The following is a 20,614-nucleotide window of genomic DNA, read 5'->3' on the forward strand; positions in this document are numbered from 1 at the left end:
AACTCATACTCATTACTATATCATTACCATTCCTTTACTTTATGTAAGACACACACACACACACACACACACACACACACACACACACACACACACACACACACACACACACACACACACACACACACACTCTTACTTATTCAAAAAATATCTTTAGTCTTTTATAGACCTTAATTGAAATGAACCAAAACATGAAGTAATTATTGCATAAAACATTAATACTAATATTAAAATTACTAAACGTATTGTAATAATATTATTAGGAAAAACATGACTATTATTATATATATAGTCTAATAATGCTTATTAAATTACTTAAGGAATTTACAACATACAAATGATATAAATTAAAATTAAACTTTTAATTTTATTTATATAAATAAATTATAAAGAAAACAATGTAAATATATTGGAATATAGATTAAAGTTTAATTTTAATTTATATCATTTGTACGTTGTAAATTCCTTAAGTAATTTAATAATAATGTATAACCAACGTCTAAGGCTTTCTATGAGAATAGTATAATAATGTAAAAATCTTATTATCTACTCTATATATAAAAAATGATAAGCCGAAATTTGAAACGTTTTATGGCTCGTTGTCTTACCAGCTTACCGGCTTACCAGCCCAGAACTTGGGAGGTTTGTGCTGTAGGCACCAGGGGGAGGAATCCCTCTAGTACTATATAATATATCAGTATTACTATGCACAATGTAATATTATTACTGTGTAATATATGAAAATACAATGCAATGAAACATTAATATTACTAAAAATGTTTGTAAATAATGAATTTACTTTGAACTGTATGGTTGTAAGAAAAAATAGCAGGAAATATAATATTTGAACTGTAAATGTAAATTATCACACTTTCTCAAATTTTGAAGAGGAAAAAAGTGAATTGTAACATGTCCTATTAATCAACTTATGTAAATGTGAATTATATATGGTAAATTACTGTGATTGTTACAAACAATACCAATACATGAATGATTATCTTATACCATTTGGATGTTATGCAAAAGTATACGAATATTATTTAAACTTTGTACTGAACCACAAGTAGTAAATTTGTATATAGTAAAACGTACTAAAAAAATCAGCTAACGCCTTTTTATTCTCGTACATGGAGTTGGCGGGGTCGTTTCAGCCCTATCAAACTTTTGGAGACTGAGTGGGCAGTTTAATCTCCACTGGTAGCCAATCAGAGATAGCTTACCCAAGGATATCACTAATTAAGCGACACACAGTGAAGAGAGACGGCTCAACAAGTGCAGCCATCTCGTGGTCCCTAATCCTAACACAATATATTTAATGTCTGAAATAATGTGGATTCTATAGTCGGTTTTCTTGAGTTTACAGGACGAAAATTCCAAGTTTCCGGGAGAAAAAAAAAAGCCGCTTGCCCGTGCCAGAGATCGACTAACTCGGGAACCAATCGAAAAAAGGATTAGAAAAATTTCTTCTAATCGCCGACTAGATTCGAAACAAAGTCTTCCTTCATGTGGTCAAGCACCATGGTGTGCAAACGCCATATCCACTGAGTTTATTTGTATCAACAAACAGCAGCTGTGTACATTTTAAAATAAATATATATACAGCTATTTACAATTTCTACATAGGCTGCTAATTCTATTAGGCATTTTCATTTACTCATTACAATATACTTATGACGCCTGTTTTACAATCACTGTTTAAATAAGATACAACATGTCACATGCTCAATTTCTATTTTCCTTATTGTCCTATTGAATTGTTTGAGCTGTTATTTTTGTTGGTATATGTTACATAGTGATTTCAGTCTATTTATAAGTTCCATTATCAGATCAGTCTATTCTCGTTTATATATATATATATATATATATATATAACTTAATTTAAATGCACATCTTATTCTTAAAATACATACATTGCTTATGTTTTTATTTACATTTATATATGCATATATTTTGGTAGTATCTCTATATCTCATGCAGATTTTTTTTTTTTTGTAGGCACTCTTATTTTTACAAAAATGAATTCCATCTTGCTTTAACATTATATTGTTTGCTTAACTTAAGAGGTAAATCTGTAATTTCTTATATACAAAGTTTTCTGAATTGCAGAATTAGTTACAGGTCTATAAATGGATAATATATCCTATTAACATTTTGGGTTATTATCATGTTATGAACTTATGTTATCTGCATTTCTTACAATTGACATTTCTACCGTCCTTGTGTCTGTATATACAAGAACATATACATATTTGTGGTAATATATCTTAATCTACATATTTATTACTAGAATAGTATTGATTTATCTTAAGGAGTAATTTGCTATTTACATTTCCGTTTTTTTTTTCCTTACACAATTAGATATACATATATATAGCATTCTTATCCCTTATAGGCGTTCCTATATATTATTATTAATATTTTTATTATTTTTTTAAACTTTTATATATTTATTTATTTTAATTATTATTTTATATATATACACACACACACGCACACACACACGCACACACACGCACGCACACACACACACACACACACACACACATATATATATATATATATATATTTTTTTTTTTTAATTTATTTATTTTTATTTTATTTTTTATTAGATTTGATATCTAGTTGTCAATATTCCTCTCATTATGGCGAATGGGCCTACGTTAACAGCACCTTTGTCTGGGATTATGCTTTTTGTTCAGATAGTGGGTTATCATTATTGTTTACCACTAACTACGAGGGTTCCATTATTGGTATAAGTTTTATTTTTCCTTCTTCTTCTTCTCCTTCTTCAATTAGGCCGACTTTCTTCTATTGCTGTGTTGTTATGCTTTTGGTTTGTGTAGTGTTTATGATAATTTCCTTTAAATAATTGCTAGTATGTCTGGTCTGGTGTCTCTTCCGTGTATTTTGTCACATCTGTGGGACTATATTGCATACATTGTTATTATGATTATTAGTTCTGTTTTTTTTTTTTTTCATTTTTTGGTCTTCCAACCAAAATAATGTGTTTTCAGAGAATGGTTGTATCTTATGTAGGAGTTTCTGTATGGTGTTCCATACTGTGGACGTTTTGCTAAAGAACATCATAATATGATATATTGTTTCTGGGTTGGGACAGAAATGACACTTCGCTGGGCCTTGTAATGGGATGTTTTTTGCTACACACCACATTTTTGTGGGGAGACAGGCATGATGTACTTTATAGAAGAATGTTTTGTATTTTGGTGATATTGGAAGTTGGAAAACTTTCTTAAGCACCGGACTTAGCCTAATTTCTCCTTTTCTTATTTCCCTGTGTTGGGGAGGCGGGAATGTCACTTGACTTAATGTTTTTTTTTTTTTTTATTGTTTTCTTGGTTTGATTGTCAGTAAGTTTTCGGTATCTGAGTGTTTCATTATATACAGGGTGTTCGGGATAAATTTGACATATTTATAATTAATTATATTTTTCCGTAAGTTACATGTATTAACACACACTTCTCTTCATTTAAAAGTTTGGACCCTTCTTCATTCATATACAAGATGTCAGAAAGGATGGATAGCTGGAACCCACCTGAATCATGGAAGAGAATAACTTGTATCATGATGATTCGTGCCCGCCATCAAAATAAGGATATTACGACTGCTGCCCAATGCTCCCTGAATACAGTAAAAACAATCAGGCATGAACTAGAGACTTGCAATGGTGACTACGAGGATGTAGCAAGAAGAAAGATCCCTAGCAGACGATCTGATTGCGTTCGTACAGCAGAATTCCTCGCAAATCTGCAGGAACAGGTGTTGAAGAACCCTGGCATTGGAATTCGGGCTTTGTTCGTGGAGTTGCTAACTGTAGTCAAGCCCTGGATAACAAGGGTAGCCAATGGTAGGCCGTATGTATGGCAGCAGGATTCGGCCTCTTGCCACACCTCTGGGAAAAGTCAAAAATGGTTGTCTGAAAATTTCTACGACTTCACCAGTCCAAATGTTTGGCCTCCAAACTCCCCAGACCTTAACCCCATGGATTATTTTGTATGGGGCGCAGTTGAAAAAGACACCAATCGCACTTCCAGTAATACAAAAGCCCAGTTAATGGATAAAATTAAAACAGTTTTTGCGGCCCTTCCCAGGGAGACTGTAGCATCAGCTTGTTCGAGGTTCCGAAGCAGAATTGAAGCTGTGATCGATGCTAATGGTGGTTATTTTGAGTAAATCTTGTTGATAGTATTGTAATTAACTCTGCCTGTAATGTTTTTTTGTCAATTCATTAAATTTAATAGATACAAAGAAGATTTTCTTTTTCCTTACGAAACTGTCAAATTTATCCCGAACACCCTGTATGTGTACCCTTCGGCTATTTCTTCGAACATTCTCGGGCTTGGTTTTTTATATCTGGAAGTGAGCTTCTAAACCTATGCGGCAAACACTTTTGTAAGAATGTTGCCGCATAGGCATGATAGGTTTTTGTGTGTGCTCGGGCTGCTGTTATTGCCCTGCCGATGAGAGTTATCAGATGGATGTTTAGCAATGCCAAACCTCCAGCTTCAACTTCATGGAAGAGTGTTGATCTGCACATGGGTTCATACTGAGAGCCCCAGGTGTATGTAGCGCAGAGCCTGTGTATTTTTTCGGCTCACCTTCCGTGATACGGGGTGTTGTATATCTTGTACCACAGGCGAGATGTTAGGTACATAGATGTTGCAAACCCGGGCCCCTTCCTCTTGAGGGGCAGCTGTCTAGGGTGCATTGCATTAATTTTCTTCTTTATACCGTCATGCTCAAAGAAAAGCCGTTCAAAGAAATAGCCGAAGGGTACACATTACATGTGTACCCTTCGGCTATTTCTTTGAACATTCTCGGGCTTGGTTTTTTATATCTGGAAGTGAGCTTCTAAACCTATGCGGCAAACACTTTTGTAAGAATGTTGCCGCATAGGCATGATAGGTTTTTGTGTGTGCTCGGGCTGCTGTTATTGCCCTGCCGATGAGAGTTATCAGATGGATGTTTAGCAACTTCATGGAAGAGTGTTGATCTGCACATGGGTTCATACTGAGAGCCCCAGGTGTATGTAGCGCAGAGCCTGTGTATTTTTTCGGCTCACCTTCCGTGATACGGGGTGTTGTATATCTTGTACCACAGGCGAGATGTTAGGTACATAGATGTTGCAAACCCGGGCCCCTTCCTCTGAGGGGCAGCTGTCTAGGGTGCATTGCATTAATTTTCTTCTTTATACCGTCATGGAATTCTTTCCACTGTTGTACGTGTGATTCTGAGCTTCCGATGTTGATGCCCAGAACCGGTATGTAATTATTCACATGTATTCCTGAAGGAATCCTTGGTTGGTTTTCACACTTTCCAATTATTTTGCAGTGGGATTTTGCCAGATTCACATTCAGTGCTGAGGCTTTGCTGAAGTCTTTTATTATTTTGAGTGGTGTGTCCTAGTGTTCCTAGTGTTAAAGTGACGTCATCAGCATATGCCAAAATTTTGGCGTTACTTTCTCCGTGTATATGTGTTCCTTTGATATTGTTGTTTGTGTTAATGGCTATAATGAGTGGTTCTAGGGCTAGAACAAATAGAGCCATGGATCTCCATGCCGGATAGAACATTTTATTGGGAAAGAGGCAGAGAGATTTTTATTAATGATCAGCCTACTTTCTGCGTTTCTGTATAAAAGCTTAATCGTTTCTTTCCAGTTTACTCCAACTCCTATTCGTTCTAGTGTTTCAAACAGGTATTGGTGGCTAACTGTGTCAAATGCCTTTTGAATATCTAGCCCCATTACAATACATGGATTTTCTGTGAGGCTGTAATAATCGCAAATGCATTGAAGGTGCATTATTGTGTCGAGAATATTTCTTCCTTTCACTGCACATGATTGTGCCGGTGAGATAAGTTTATGGAGGTGCTTTTGTATTCTTTTTGTAAGTATTTTAGATATTATTTTGTAATCAGTATTCAGTAGGGTTATGCCTCTCCAGTTTTTTATGTCTTGTAACTTCTGTTGATCCCCAACCTTTGGTAGTAGTACAATGTGTCCTGTGTTGAATTTTGCTGGCGTTGTCTGTGTTGTAATCATCATGTTGATCATTTTGATAAAAATATGTTCAAATTTTGGGAAGTATTCTTTATAGAATTCGCCTGTTAGTCCGTCTTCACCTGGTGATTTGTTATCCGGGAGCTGTTTCACTATAAGACGGCATTCTGCTAAGGTGATTGGTGCGTCGATCTCCTCAGCCTCCTGCTGGGTGATTTTGGGGAGGAGTGAAAGGACATCCACTGAGCTACACTCTTGTCTAAATTGTACAATATACATATAATTACATGTAGCTTATTTGAGTGTAATAAAGTGCGTAAAAATTATTGTTGTTGTTGTTATTATTATCATTATCATTATTATTATTTTTATATTAATATATAACAGCAACACTCCTGGAAGATTTCACAGACCTAATAAACACTGCGTTAGATAAAATAGCAGAGAATTAGTCCTTTTTATTGACTTAACAAAAGCGTTTGACACATTAACACACAAAACCTTGTTGAACAAACTAGCATATATCGGAATCGGAGGTCGTCTACTCCAGTAGTTCAAAGCATACATGAAAAACAGAAAGCACTTCACACAGATAGCATCAGCTCAAAGCAGAGAGGTACAGGTAACCAGTGGAGTACCACAAGGAGCTGTTTTATTTTTTAATAAAACAGCTCCTGTTTTATTAAAACAGCTGTTTTAATAAAACCCATTCTGTTTAACACACACACACACACACACACACACACACACACACACACACACACACACACACACACACACACACACACACACACACACACACACACACACACACACACACACACACACACACACACACACACAGGAGACTTCTAACAAGATCAAGATCAGATAAAGAATCATTCATGACGTGTATGTGTGTTGTTTTCAGATGAAGATAAGTGACGTAATTTGTTACTTGTAAATAAGTGATGTAATTGTTACTTGTAAATACGTGACGTAATTATTATTTGTAAATAAGTGACGTTATTGTTTTGAATGGAAAAGGAAGATATTAATGGATAAGGATTCGTGTCGTGATTGGTGGGATACTATGAACAAAATAGGGGTAGGGGGAATGGGGGAAGCGACGTCAGTGTCGATGTTTTTGAGGCAAGATATCTTGGAATTTTCCCAGGTTGACAAACATCCATCATTGTCGTCATGTTTTGTCTTTGGCTGTCTATAGATGGCTGTACTAATTTTCCAATACATTTTGGGGTATTTCTTTCCTGTTAAAGGGTGGGAATTCTTAGAGTAAAGTCATGATGGTGGCAGTGATTAGGCTTTTCTGAATAATTTAATCATATGCTGGTGTCCCTCACACACACACACACACACACACACACACACACACACACACACACACACACACACATTAGACATGAAAAGTCGCTAATGTATCCATGTCGATACTTTAATATGTACCCTATGATTATTCTTATGAAACAAAAAAAAACTATTCAGTATTAGAATTACGTTTACCAAAACATTCGAGCAGCGATTATTGAAATTACAATTTTCAATTGTTATGTTTAAGTTAAAAAAAAATATTAACATACATTTCTTTCCAGAATGGTAACATCTTGGTACTATCTAGGTTTTCTGAATATTCCAAATTGTTGATTTTTAACATATATTCACAGCACAGAACACAAACACAAGTCTGAAAATGCAGTTGACTGTTTCATTATAGGTTACTGGGACTAACATATATTCACAGCACCAAAACACACAAAACATAGGAGTTGAAAGATATTTCTGTAAATAACCAGAAAATATAGTTGACACATCGTTTAGATTACCACCTGTTTGGTTCTGTTGTTTTTCTTGGAGATGACTCATTAATTTCCGGTCATAGTTTTCGGTTCTCTTTTCAGACTATGGAACTATCGTTACTCGTTTCATATGCAACTAATCACACCCTGTATTAGATGATGTTCAGTAAGTATAATTTCCCACGTTTTTTTTCCCATGCTTCTGGAGTTCCTCTGATTACCGACATCATGGAAGAAAAGTAAACTCAGTACTTGCCTTTCTGTTAATCTCATTTATTTCTGGTATTAGTCTGTAGTTTAGTTTGTGTGCATTAATCACATCCTGTAATATATGAGTTGTGGTATTGTTCAAAAGGTATCATTTTCCCATGGTTCGAGATTTCTCAAACACTTACATATGACTAAGTGATTAGCATTCACATGACTGTGATGACACATATCCTAAAATTATTCATTCCTGATTAAGGATTTTATACAATCTCATTTTTAAAATGTATAAAATTTCAAAAATTTTATACAACAATCACCAAATCAAAATTAACTTTCAGATGAGAGTCACATTGTCAAAAACCACATGATGGCAATTCCACAAGATTGGGAAGAACCGTTGAACAACAGTGCAAATTTAAGAATAAGAAGATTAAGGAACAAAAAAATAGATTGTATTTTTCACTTTATTTATTTTCTGTATGTTAGATTCAGTAAATACAATTTGTAAATAATATTTCACACAAATAAAATGTGTAAATTTAAATGAACAAATTGGGTGTCATTGATGTGTTATACAAATTTAAGTAAGACCATAACATATTTTTTCCTTGTGAAATTTCATGCCACAAACTAACTGGAGACTTTTTTTTGACTCAGTGAATTGAAAGTCTCATTTGTTCATGAAAGTCATCAAATATTTCAAGAAACTATCAACTCTTGAAGCAAATGGAATAATCGGGTATTAAATTAATAGCCAGAATTTTAGTGGAGAAGATTTCACCAGAAAAGTCACAATACTGTTAGAATTTGGTTATTTTACAAAGACATTAGATATTTTAAACTAACATGTTACTAAAACTCTTAAAAAGATTGGTGTAGAAAAAAAGGTATCATAGTGTGAAGATAAAATCAAGTGAATCAACATGCATACATCAAATAATACTCATCATTGGAAGAGAAAATTAAAAAAAAACATCAATGAACTTAATAGCCAAACCTGTTCTTCATTTAAATGCTACCAAATGATGAAAACAATATTTGAATGATTTTCAAAACTTTGAAAAAGCTGATGAAATTCTTGTTTGCTGTGATCATAAATATTTATTTGAGGGTAAACATTTTTTTTCTTTCTTTCTTTCTTTCTGAGCTAGTTTTCATTTGAAATAAGAATAAATAATTATTTATTTGTATTGGAAAGAATATTTAATATAATAATTGTGTTAAAATATATAAATATCCCCACTGTGATATAAACGTCGGGCTGAGAGGACAACAGTCAATTGGGACTAACAGAAATGAGTTTTACATAACTGAACTATGTAAAAACCATAGTTCAACTTGTTTTGGAATATCACATAGAGAAAAATCACGTGAATTATACGTAAGCACCAGTGGGAAATCATACACTATGAACATCAGTGCAAATGTGAAATCAGAAGATTACGAAAAACAAATACTGTCTTTTTCACTTTATTTAATTTCTGTATGTTAGATTCTGTAAATACAATTTGTTTATAATATTACAGTCAAATAAAAGGTAACATAGAAATTAACAAAGTATATATATTACAGAGATAATATTCATTTGAAATAAACATCCAACCGTGGGAAAATGATACCTTTTGAACAATACCACAACTCATATATTACAGAATGTGATTAATACAAACAGACTAAACTACATACTGATACCGGAAACAAATGAGATTAACAGAAAGGCAAGCACTGAGTTTACTTTTCTTCCATGATGTCGGTAATCAGAGGAACTCCAGAAGTGCGGGAAAAAAAAAAACGTGGGAAATTATACTTACTGAACGTTATCTAATACAGGATGTGATTAGTTGCATATGAAACGAGTAACGATAGTTCCATAGTCTGAAAAGAGAACCGAAAACTATGACCGGAAATTAATGAGTCATCTCCAAGAAAAACAACAGAACCAAACAGGTGGTAATCTAAACGATGTGTCAACTATATTTTCTGGTTATTTACAGAAATATCTTTCAACTTCTATGTTTTATGTGTTTTGGTGCTGTGAATATATGTTAGTCCCAGTAACCTATAATGAAAAAGCCAACTGCATTTTCAGACTTGTGTTTGTGTTCTGTGCTGTGAATATATGTTAAAAATCAACAATTTGGAATATATTCAGAAAACCTAGATAGTACCAAGATGTTACCATTCTGGAAAGAAATGTATGTTAATATTTTTTTTAACTTAAACATAACAATTGATAATTGTAATTTCAATAATCGCTGCTCGAATGTTTTGGTAAGCGTAATTCTAATACTGAATAGTTTTTTTTTGTTTCATAAGAATAATCATAGGGTACATATTAAAGTATCGACATGGATACATTAGCGACTTTTCATGTCTAATGTGTGTGTGTGTGTTTGAGGGACACCAGCATATGATTAAATTATTCAGAAAAGTCTAATCACTGCCGATAACGAGTCTACTCTAAGAATTCCCATCCTTTAACAGGAAAGAAATACCCCAAAATGTATTGGAAAATTAATACAGCCATCTAGACAACCAAAGACAAAACATGGCAACAATGATGGATGTGTGTCACCCCAGAAAAATTCCAAGATATCTTATCTCAAAAACCACCCACAATTCCATAGGCAAACCAAAACAGCATGTGATATCCCCCAGAAATTTCCAAACACATAACATCATGAATTCTTATCTCTAAAAATAACCCACAATGCTATACGCGAACCCAACACACCACGTGATGCCCATGACAGAAGTGAGGGGGCCAGTGAAATTTTAAACATTCCAGAATTTATCTTATCATTATCCATTATCCATAATGCCATACGCAAACCATTTACTTATCTACAACTCATAACAATACACATCGAAGACACTGATGTCACTTCCCCCCATTCACCCTATCCCTATTTTGTTCATAGCATCCCACCAATCACGATATGAATCCTTATCCACTAATATCTTCCTTTGCCATTCAAAACAATAACGTCACTTATTTACAAAGAACAATTATGTCACTTATTTACAAGTAACAAATTTCTTCACTTATCTTCATCTGAAAACAACACCCAACACGCCACGATTCCTTATCTTATCTTAATCTTGATCTTATCAGAAGTGTCCCACCAATCATGGCACGAATCCTTATCCCCTAATATATCTCCCTTTTAATATTTGCGACTTATTCACTTATTTGCAACTAGCAAATTACGTCACTTATTTACAACTAACAAATGACATACATCTGATAATAAGAAACATTCACGATACGATCCCTTATCTTATCTTGATCTTGATCTTGTTCAAAGTGTCCCACCAATCACGACACGAATCTTATCTCTAAGCATCACCCATAATTCCATATGCATACAAAACAAACAATGTGACGTCACATGCACAGATGGTCCCCAGAAAAATTCCTAACATTCCAAACACATGACGTCACACACACAATGACGTCATCATCTCAACAACCAATCACGTCACGATTCCTTATCTTATCTTGATCTTGATCTTGTCAGAAGTGGCTACCCTTCTACTTACGGGGCAGCAAGAACAGAATGCAGAATATCTACGATGAAACATTTATGCCACTACACGTTCATGATAAAACATTATTTCAGTCCAACAAAGAGTTACCAGAACAACATATCAGATAACAAGACCATAGTCAACAAACTATATAACATATAAGTATAATAACCAATTCGGAAAAGCCACTCAAAGTTACTACATACCTAACATGATAAACAAACTGCCGTTCGATGACAGAAACCTGAGTACCTACAGAGAGCTGAAACAGGCGTTATATAAATATTACAGGGAGACTAAAAATTAGAAGGAAATTACACCTGCACATAAACCAATAACGAATTCCTCTCAGACCATTACAAAGACACAAATACGCGATATCCAAATCCAACCTCGCCTTGCCGTTCGAAAAAGTTAAACTGAGTTCATGAAGTGGTAAACCATTTGCGCGTGTACTCGCCTCTACACGTTAAAAAGAAAAAAATCATTTATATAATACACACACACACACACACACACACACACACATATATATATATATACAGTATATTAAAGATACCAAGTAATTTTATAAACTTGTTTTTTTTTTTACTAAAAAAAATTATTCTAAATCCTCCTAGCCACCGCACTGAAGAAATAACCAACTTTAAGGGTAACATCTCCATCCCATACATCAGTTCAGTTTCCAAAAAATTAGCTACAGTTCATAAGAAGTACAACATCAGGATCTTTTTACTAAAAAAAAAACAAAGTTTATAAAATTACTTGGTATCCTTAATATATATTATCCCCAAGGTAAAACACTTTTCATATATATATATATATATATATATATATATATATATATTTTTTTTTTTTCAGGAACATTGACTTGGTTGTTTTGATACATTTTTATAAAGAGATTTAATGACTAAAACCGAGAATAATTGTAAGGCTTTAATGATATAAAACACTACTAGTTTCTGCTTTTAACAGCCTTCTTCAGGTGTCTTCTAAAAATAGGAAACAGCAATAAAAACACTGAAGTTTAAAACTGAGAAGCACAGGAAAATTGCAGTACATAATTGACACGATAAAACGTTGTTTACATTTAAGTTGTTCTTTCAAACGTAGCATTGTTTGTTGAGTGCTTGCAGATTCTCGTGAACGCCAGTACTGAACAACAGCAGAGTGGCTATCAGGGATGCTGTAGCTCAAAGTGTTATTTAAATGTTCACGATTAAGGATGATTTCTCTGGACTCCATAATTTTTCTTTCAAACTCATCATGGCAACGAAAGATGTTTTCGGATCTATCCCAGCACATTGAATGACCCTAGTGTTCATCATCAGGATTGTTCGAGAAAAGAACATGACTAGACAAGGCACTGGTATGTGTTCTTTTGTAAGAGATGTCTCTCTCGTGTTCCTCCATAATAATTCAATAGATATATTTGTTTGACCAAAATAAGGGATATTACAATCACACCATATCTTATATACGCCAGGATATTTCAGATTATGATGATGAGGCTTTGGATGGCTTACTAGCGAGCGGAAAAGTGTAGTGAATAAGGTCCTGATGTTGTACTTCTTATGAACTGTAGCTAATTTTTTGGAAACTGAACTGATGTATGGGATGGAGATGTTACCCTTAAAGTTGGTTATTTCTTCAGTGCGGTGGCTAGGAGGATTTAGAATAAAATTTTTAATATTTTTATCAGAATATCCATTTTGTCTAAAGACATGTGAGAGGAAATTAACTTTTTTTCATGTCAATTATGTACTGCAATTTTCCTGTGCTTCTCAGTTTTAGTCATTAAATCTCTTTATAAATAAATAAATAAATAAATAAATAAATAAATATATATATATATATATATATATATATATATATATATAATATTAATTATTAATATTAATATTAATAATAATATTAATATATTAATATTAATATTAATTTAAATTAATATTAATATAAATTTATTAATATCTTTCTTCCTCGAAGCTTCTGCTTCGAGGAAGAAAGCAAAAATTCCCCACCACCAAAACAAACAAGTATACCAAAAAGAATGTGCTCAGTAACTTGCATACTGAATTTTTGTAGAGTAGTAAAATATCTGTATTAAATATAGAATCTATACAAATTATACATTGAAAGAAAAACACAAAAGACAAAATGCAGAAAAGTTATGTATATAAATAAAAAATCATTCCATTGTAATTATTACTGTTGAACTGTGAGTTGTATTACTGCGTTGTGTAGTGAAGTGCATGCACATTCATGCCAATCCGTATGTAAATAAGATGGATAAATATTTAGTTATTTATAAAAAAAAGGTAGAATAATATTTATAAATAATTAGGTACTCTGTATTTTGTACTGAATACTTGTACTGTAGAGAAAACATGTCTGATTGTATATATATGTAAATAATCTGTATGACAAGCTTTATTATTAAAGCTTGTTACTGTAAAAAATATTATTATTATTATAAAGTTTTAAAAATTATTAATAATATTAAAAGAGAAAAGCATAACCTAAAATTTATAAAGTAAATACCACTTCTACTCCCAACTCCCACTCTGTTATGCGGTTCAGAAACATCGAGTATTAAAAGAGGAAGATCAAAATAAAATACAGAGAGCGGACATGAGATTTGTTAAAAACATAAAAGGATGGCCAAAATTAAATAATACAAAAGCGAAGACATTCGAAGAGAGTTAGAAACAAAAAATATTAAGTAATATAAAAAGAAATAGAAAGAACATTTATATAGGATGGAAGATATTGACTATCAAAAGGAGCATAAATACGGAAAGAAGAGAAAGAAAGAGGGAGAGAGAGAGAGATCAATTTTAAGATTGAAAGACCAGTGAAACTGGGACAACAAATAATACGTGATAATTATAATAATAAGAGATGCATGCCTATGTTCATATCCAATGTTGCTTTGTGTCATCTTTCGTAGATATTTGGTGAAAACAAAATATTCTATAGAGATATTATACGTGTACTACACATACCTGCCACTGAGTTAGAAACTTATTTAATACCGTGTTGGATTTCCTTTTAGCGAGTGCCAATACCGATCCTCTTCAATTCCCTGCACATAGTTCAGTGAGATATGGGTCAGGAACAGCCTTCATTAAATGCTTCGGTCGATTGCTTCACATAAGAAGTTCCGTTTGTCTGTACAAGCCTTCACAGACGACAGGGATTTCTTTCCTAACAGACTGTCTTAGGACCATAGTTACGACTCTTAGGCAAGCAATGTGGATTATGTTCCCCGTGATTAAACACCCGGGATATTTCACCTGTGGAAAAACCAGTCAGATCTACTATTTTCAAAATCATGGCTCCAGTCAAACTCGCATCTTCAATAAGCCCTTTATGGAACTCCGAACGATCTTTTGTTTTTCCCATGGTGAGCAATACTGTTGATGATTATGCAGAATGCAGAACGATACTGATTTGATGGGTGAAGCATAAATGCTTTTCATATTCCCCTTTGTCTGAAACGGAAGTTCTTTGAATGGAGAATTAATGAGCTTTAAGCTCGTCCTGAAAGGGCAGTGAGATTACCTGTGTTCAGCTGAGCATAGAATTGACTGGGTCTGTTGTATCTGCAGAATTCTGCTTCACTGTAGTCTGAAGCTTGCTTGATCAGCGGGTTCGGATGATTGTTTGTCTTGGTGAAGAACTTTTCTGCTGGGTCATGGAGGAGGGATGTGATGTAGGGAATGTTGACTTCTCTGTTAATCTGGGAGTTTCTGATGAACCATGGGAAATCCAAACTCATTCTCAGGCATTTATTCTGTATTCTTTCCAGCTTTTGAATATTTGTATTCGAGGTACGGCTCTATGCAGAAGATGCGTAAGAGATGACTGGGAGTATTACCATCCTGTATATGAATAGTTTGTTCCAAGTATCCAGTTTGCTTCTTCTGTTGATCATGGGGTAGAGATGTGGGATTACTTTGGATGTCTTCGAGCTTATGTGTTTTATATGACTGGTGAATTGTAGTTTTTGTCGAGCATCACGCAGAGATATTTGACTTCGCTCTGCCATGGAATCTTAACTCCTAGCAGATGTGTGTTCCTTGGTATGAAACTTCTTTCTAGTGAACAGTATGGCTGAACTCTTCTGTGGGTTTGCTTGGATCCTCCAGTCCATCAACCATTTCTCTAATGTATGAATACATTAGAGAAATGTATTTGTATTATTTGGAGTCTTCTAATGGCTAGTTTGGGGCTGAGAGATCTTGCTAATAATGCAGTATCATCTGCATATAACGCAGTGATTGTTGAACTTGGGTTTTGAGGGATATCAGCTATGTAGATAGAAAATAGAAGGCGGGCCAGGAGTGAGCCCTGTGGCACACCTGTCAGGATCTTGCATCTGGTTGATACAGTTTCATTTATTTTGACTTGCATGAATCTGTCTTTGAGGTATGTGTGGATTATTTTTACTAGATTAGTGGGTATATTGAATATGATGAGCGCTTGTAGAGAAGACCCTGATGCCACAGCTTATCAAAAGCCTTTGCAGCATCTATAAAGACGGCAGCTGTGTGGAGGTTTCAGTTGAAGCCTTTGGTGATGAAGTCGACCAGTCGGTGTATCTATTGTATGGTGCTAAGTTTTTTTTTCTGAATCCGAACTGCTCATTAGGAATTATATCTAATTTATCCGTTGCTGATTGAAGCCTTGTAAGCATGACTTTTCCGCAACCTTTCCAAGGTTGCACAGAAGACTGATAGTTCTGTAGCTTTTCGGGAACTGGGAGTGCTTTCCAATCTTTTTGACTGGCGTGATATCTGCCATCTTCCATGTTAAAGGAAAATACTTCTCCGAGGATGGCATTGATTATATTGACTAGATGCACAATGGCTTTTCTCGGGAGTAGTTGATTATTTTGTTTGTGATTCCATCTGGACCTGGATCCTTATTGTTGTTTCAAATGGGTCATGATATTTATAACTTCTGCAGGAGAAGTGGGTGTGATAGGTTGTGGGTCATCCTTTTGTTGTGTTATGGCCTGCTTGACTCAGCGATGAATCTTGTAGATAAGATTGATGTTCAAATTTTCATAAGAGGAGTTACATTGAGCTTTCAAACTCTCTACCAGCGACTTTGCCTTTTCCTTGTCAGTATAGGCTATTCCCTGCTTGGTCTTAATTGGGGGTATAAGTTGTCTTTTAGTGCGGAGGGTTCTCCAGAATTTCCAAATGGAGTTATCCTCTGGGTTTAGCTTCGTCAGCTTAGATTCCCAATCTTGGATTCGATGTTTTTGGAGAGCTTCACGGACTTGTCTATTTAGATTATTCAAAGCTGTTTTATCTTGCGGGGCTCTTGTGTTATGGTACTTCTTCCTCTCTTTGTTTTTCAATCTGATTAGATCCATGATTTCCTCGAGGATCCGTCCACTAGGGTGAAAGACTCTAATTTGGGAGAGTAACTTTATTGCTTTTTTTATTTGACTGGTTAGATTGTTTACAGAAAGGTCTATCTCCTCTTTGTTGTGAATAACAGGAACTGGGCCAGTGTGGTCTGGGAGAATTCTGGAGAGCTTGTCCAAAAATATGAAAGAGTGCAGAGGAGGAGACATTTGCTCTTGTGTACTGAGTTTAAGCAGAATGGGGTTGTGGTCAGAAGAAAGTTCATTTAATGTTTCCAACTGGTATCTGATGTTTTTGAGGATGACTATGTGAAGTACATCTGATCTTCCAGGAGCTGTGATGGGTAAGCTTTGTGGGTTCGGCTATAATAATAGAATTTTGAGTTGAGTAATGGTTTAGAGTTCCCCCTTTGTCATTGATTGTGGAGCTGTACCAGGCTGTATGCTTGGCATCAAAATCACCAGCCATGATGATGGAGTCTGTGACGCCGAGAATCGAATCTAAGTCAGATACCAATAATGGAATGCTGGGTGGATTGTATACAGCATAGATTTTTATACCCAGCATTGTTAGTATGAACTTCAACGCCTGTTATCTTAGGTTCTTGGTTTGTGGATTGGTCAGGACACTGTGGCTTAGGTAGTTTTTAATGTATATGGCTGTTCTTCCTCCACTGTTGGTGAGTCTGTCTGTTTTGTACATTATGTAATTCGTAATTTGGGGTTATTAGCTGATCTGAGATGTGTTTCATTTACTAATATTATATTGGGTGACCGGCAGGCACATGAACGGTATAAAGCGCAGGCCAGAAGGGTGACGAGTGTGGTAAGAAAAGCAAAAAAGGATTACGAAAGAACATTGGCCATGCAGGCTAAAGAGAATCCTAAACAGTTTTTTAGATATGTAGCAAGTAAAAGGAAAAATGTACATGGCAGATTGATTTTAAAGAATGACGATGGTAGGGAGGTAACTGAATCAGTTGAGATAGTTGAGTTACTGAGTGAGCACTTTGCAAGAGTATATCATCCAGGTGGTGACATTGCAGAAACGAATAAACCAGTAGATTATCGGGAATTGTGGTTAATGAAGTGGAGGTGAGTAGTCTATTGCATAACCTCAATGTCAATACATCTGTGGGATTGGATGGTATACCAGCTCGTGTTGTACGAGAAGCAGCTAAAGAATTGTCAGTACCCTTGACCATTTTGTTTAATTTGAGTCTCGGGTCTGGGTTAGTCCCGAGTGGGTGGAAAGAGGGGAAAATAGTTCCACTGCATAAAGGTGGTTCCAAGACTGCTGTTGTAAATTACCGACCGATTAGCATATCAGGAATCATTGTCAAGGTCTTAGAGAAATTAGTCAAGAAAAGAATACAGGATTGGATAGATGAAAATGGGATATTGTATGGGGGACAACATGGTTTTGTGAAGGGTAGATCATGCCTCAATAACTTGCTCACGTTTTATAACACAGTGACGGCTGAACTGGATAGGGGTAATGGGTTTACAGTGATACTACTGGACGTTGCCAAGGCCTTTGATAGGATACCACATGGAATCCTAATCACTAAACTGGAGCTGATGGGTATAGATATAGGGTTGGTGAGATGGATAGGAGGGTGGTTGAAGGAGAGATATCAAAGAGTGGTTTATTCAGGAGTGGAGTCTAAACGACGTCTTGTGACTATTGGAGTGCCACAGGGCTCTGTTCTTGGACCACTGCTTTTCAATTTGTTCCTCAATGATATTGGAAAGGATCTGAGAGGAAGTGTTCACTTGTTTGCTGATGATGCAAAGTTGGGTAGAGCAATTGTGAATGCACAGGATGTCAAAATTTTACAGGATGATTTGGATAGTTTGGAGGACTGGGCTAGGAAAAATGGATGTCAATTTAATGTGGCAAAGTGTAAGGTTATGCACTTTGGGGTGAAAAGAATAGCAGCAGTATATCGCATTGGTGGAACCATACTCCAGGAGATTGATGAGGCCAGGGATCTGGGAGTGTTGGTGGATAGGGAGTTGAAGTTTAGGGGACACATTGCAAAAGTAACTAAAACAGCTCACCAAATCACTTGGCTTCTGAAAAATACTTTAACATGCAGAGACGAACAAGTTGTTGTTCCTCTGTATCGAGCCTTGATAAGACCCCATCTGGACTTCTGTGCCCAGTTATGGGCACCAGGGTTTCTTCGTGATGGGGAGGAAGTGGAGAGGGTCCAGAGACGAGTGACCAAGATGACAGCAGGTCTGTGGAATGAACCTTATGAGAATAGGTTGAAGATTTGTGGGTTGCAGAAATTGGACGATAGGCAAAGGAGGGGTGATATGATTGAGACATTCAAATTACTGAAGGGTTTTTATAAGATTGATCCAGAAGATATTTTTGAAAATATGACTGGTGGTGGGAGGACTAGGGGCCATGCATGGAAGCTGGGCAAGAGCGTGGTTGACAAGGGTATTAGAGCTAGGTTCTTTACTTGGAGAGTGGTAAATGAGTGGAATAAGCTTCCAGAGTCTGTTGTGGGTGCTACGACCGTGAATGAGTTCAAGGCAAGGTATGATAGATACTGTGTGAATGTTGAATAGTTGTTCTTGACATGATGCTAGGGCCTCCTTCGATGAGTCTGTCGACTCCTTGGAGTTTCCCGGAACAATAATAATAATATCAGGATTGTGTCTGTGAGTGAACTCTTGCAATTCCAGAATTTTGTTACTCAGTCCATTTGCGTTCGATGCAGTGATCATGAGAGGGTCGGACAGGAATTTTCTTTTATTCATTATTGAGGGCTGTCAAAATTGAGTGAGTGCCTTGTAGGAATCTTGTCGTGGAGGATAGCGAAGGATTTGTCGTGCTGAATTCTTGTAACATGGTAGCTAGTGAGGCAGTTAATACTGATGTTAGATTAGAGCTTATTTTTTCATGGGATGGAACAGCCTTAGTTCGTACGGCCTCGGCATAAGTTTTGGTCATTTGCTGCAGCTTGTTTTCTTTCCTGAGTTGTAGGACTAGAGATTATTTGGACTGGGGTGAGACCTGCACGGTTACCTTGAGCGTTGGTGTAGGATGTTGGAAGGGCAGTTTTTGCAGCCCATGGTTCTTTGCGTGTGTAATGCACCCCGTGCAGTTGGCAGGGTGAGGTCCTCGACAGTTGGCGCATTTAGCTGGTGTAGATCTTGGCTTGGTGCACATGATGGTCTAGTGGCCTTCGCCGCATTTTAAATACCTGAAATTTGCCTTGCAAAGTTTTTAGGCATGGCCAAATCTTTGGCACCTATGGCACTGCCCAGCTGACAACTTTTTCCTTAGCGGCTCAGTAGAAATTCTGAGGCCACAGATAGCGGTCAGTTCATATATCTTTTTCTGTGTCTTGTCAATCTCTACTAGCATCAGTGGCATTGGCAGTTTATCTGACCTGAGCATCCTGCTCACTTTGACTGGGATAAGGCCCTGACTCATAAGGTCAGCAGTGATTTCTTCAGAGGTGACACCTTTGGTTACCCCATGAAGTACCACCTTGAGATTCTTTTCACTGGGTAAAGCAAATGTGTGATAAGGACGACCCTTGTTATCCATTAGCCTTGTCAACTGTCTGTAGTCAGTGACTGAGGCTGGCTGGATTTTGACTCGTTCATCTTGGTTTTTAGCCGAGGAGTATGAGATTTTATGTTCCCTAAGGGTT

At 35.8% G+C, this 20,614-nt stretch overlaps 1 protein-coding gene across 1 annotated transcript in view; it reads right to left on the bottom strand.

Moving 5' to 3' along the window:
- Positions 1-20,614, bottom strand: part of LOC150095456 (uncharacterized) — a 175,426-nt gene that overhangs the window by 105,974 nt on the left and 48,838 nt on the right. The gene's annotated exons all lie outside the window — the stretch shown is intronic.

This window comes from Typopeltis vanoorti, chromosome 20 (assembly GCF_054136105.1).
Source record: "Typopeltis vanoorti isolate ZY-2024b chromosome 20, IOZ_Tvanoo_1.0, whole genome shotgun sequence".
Classification (NCBI taxonomy): Eukaryota; Metazoa; Arthropoda; class Arachnida; order Uropygi; family Thelyphonidae; genus Typopeltis; species Typopeltis vanoorti.